This window comes from Ostrea edulis, chromosome 6, assembly GCF_947568905.1.
Source record: "Ostrea edulis chromosome 6, xbOstEdul1.1, whole genome shotgun sequence".
Taxonomy (NCBI): domain Eukaryota; kingdom Metazoa; phylum Mollusca; class Bivalvia; order Ostreida; family Ostreidae; genus Ostrea; species Ostrea edulis.
In genome coordinates this window covers 10511578-10514255 of record NC_079169.1, presented here as the reverse complement: position 1 = coordinate 10514255, position 2678 = coordinate 10511578, and the positions used below count along the sequence as shown (strand labels likewise).

General features: G+C 37.4%; 1 long non-coding RNA gene across 2 annotated transcripts in view; it reads right to left on the bottom strand.

Annotated features, from left to right (window-relative positions):
- Nucleotides 1-2093, bottom strand: part of LOC125645996 (uncharacterized) — an 8349-nt gene extending 6256 nt beyond the window's left edge. The window contains exons 1-3 of one of the 2 annotated variants that reach the window (XR_007359535.2): nt 1923-2093; nt 833-944; nt 1-145 (exon numbers count right to left, since the gene is read on the bottom strand). The exon at nt 1-145 is cut by the window's left edge and continues 1 nt beyond it. This is a non-coding gene — a long non-coding RNA (uncharacterized LOC125645996). The remainder of the gene's footprint in view (nt 146-832; nt 945-1922) is intronic. The other variant, XR_007359536.2, reaches the window with a different exon arrangement.
- Between the last annotated feature and the right edge of the window lie 585 nt (nt 2094-2678).

Genomic DNA, 2678 nt, shown 5'->3' with positions numbered 1-2678 from the left:
TCCCCTACTAGATGCTTTCTGTGATCTGCTGGATCTGGTAAAAACAATGAATCTCCACTTTCTTCTGAATGCTTTCCTTGGCCAACTTCTCACAGAGGAGCTTTGATATTGTTTTCCTTTTCCAGATAGAGTCCGTTTCTTGAATCTGAAGACAAATGTGACACCATTTTAACATGTCTCAGTAGTCCTCATAAATTCCAGTAATTAATTCATCACTAAATGTTTTAACCTCTAATTGAAAATGATTTCATATTTGAGTCTTCGCAGGGGTTTTCCTACCATTTTCAAACTGGGTCCAGAGTCCGTAGAATTGGGAAAATTGACACATAAAATGTTCAAATTGGGAAAGTATGAAAAGTATTAATTACTTTGTGCTTAGATACGTATAAATAAAAGAGAAGAAAAAAATGTTTTCACTCAGCAAAACATGATATATATTCATAGCAAAATCTGTATCAGAGATCTCATTCCTTTCTGTCTAAAAAAAATTCTAATTATGTCTCCCCTCTTCCAGGGGGAGACATAGTTTTTGTACTTCATCTGTCTTTCTGTCTGTCACAAAATCTTGTGAACACTTCTCCTATATGGCTTATCGGATAGTCTTGAAACTTTGTGCAATGCTTCATTCTCATTTGTAGATGTGCATATTGGTGGGACAGGATGATCCAATTATTTTCCTTAAAGTTATAGTGGATCTAACAGGGGTGGAAGAACAGTGTCATTGTTACATAAGGGTCCAGCAAATGAAAAGACCCAGTCCCTATTGAAAATTCCCTCTAATTAGATAACAGCTAAACTATAAGCTGATTTTCATGGTGTACAAAATGCATACCTTAAACTCTGGATATTTCAAGACAGTCCTCAAGGAAACTATTGTGAGGCAGTCCATCTTCTTGGAAGGCTGTAGTGATTGTCTTTTTTTTTGTGTGTCTAGCTGAATTCTGCTGAAAGAATTTATTAGTCTCACTATCAACCTTGCCATGCATTAATTTTTTTAAAAGACCACACCTGTAATCAAAATCAAAGCATTACTTGTTTCTAAATATATACATCAGTATCATCACCAACAAAGACAGCCTTGTCTTGAAACACAAGCTTAGCATAACATGAAACCAATCATTACAATGACCAATGTTTCAAATTTATTTATATTAACAGTCCTTGACCAGTCGAATTTGATCAATATTTTCATTAGTTTGTCACTATGAAGATACCGTAATTTTCCAACTCAGTCTCAGATAGACATACACGGAGAAAATTTGTGGCTGGATCGGGAATTGAACCTAGGGACCTCTGTGCAAGATTTTACCAGTTGGTGCCGTGACTACTCGTCCTGCCAGGGGTGAAATGAATCTGGGTTGTGTGTCTTCGACGGCAAAAACAAATTAAAGGGAGGAATTTAGTAGTTAGGGCTACACGGACCGTGGATATCGACCTGGATAGCTCAGTGGTTAGAGCACCTGACTAGTAATGCAGGGATCCTAGGTTCGACTCCTGGTCCAGCCAAATATTTTCTCCTCCCCTATACTGCATTCCGTGACGTAACTTGCGCAGTGTTAAGTTTATACGTGTATCTAATTAAAAATCTAGGCCCACTGGCCTTCATTGTGGAATGAATAGTAGGATTGTTACATATAATGTCCGAAATTACAAACGTTCACAGAAAATACCAAAGATATGACCGAAATTAAAAATTATTGAAGTCGTCAAAGGAGGGACCAAAATTTTTAATGTGAATATGATAGTAGATGTCATGTATTACTGAGGTAATTTTAGCTCCTCTCTCGGTAATTTTTGTCATTTTTTTGGTAATTTGTGTAAATGGTACCGTAGTAGGCTAGTTTTGGTCATTCCTGCGCTGCGGAATGACTTACCACGTGCCCTGGCCTTGTGCTTGTTTAGCCTATATTGAATATACTTACCGATCTTGCAAAAATCTTTTGATTCCCGGGCAATATGGTACTAATATCTCATGTTTTATAAATTAATATACCTCGCGGACACTACTAAAGACAGAGATATTTCCGGCACCAACGGTCTCTTCGTAGATATGTTTGGTCTATCGTCCCGCTTTCCCATATTTGATATTTTCTATCTTTTTTTGCGCAAGAGTTAGCCTATTTTAAGTACAACTTAACTGAAATACAGGGGCAATTAACTCATTCTATAGGGGCAGGTAACTCGTGGTCGCCGCCCTGCAAGCGGTACCAAATAGCGTTAACCGTGCTGGGACACCCAAGTAGTCCCGAGTGTTAACTGGTCCTACTATATGATTCTATGGTCTGTTTCCCAAAAGATACGATGTAACGCGCGCCCTCTGTCGTCATAATGGTAGAACAATTGCGCAAATGCGAATGTCGAACTAACATCGGACGGATTACCAAAACACATTTACCACAACTTGCATAGGCTTAACAAACTACAATGTGCAAATGCTCAACTACGAATGACGAAGATCCAATTTCAAATTTACATTAAATAAATAATGCGTTCACTTGTTACGCATCTACACAAACATATATTCCATTTACATCTTACGCAATTCAAATGACGAATATACCGTTATGCATTACATGTACAAATGTCAAGATAACGATTAACATTTTTCTATTTACATTGAACCGATGGCGCATTTAGGAACAACAAATACATAATTACAAAGATAGAATATTGAACCC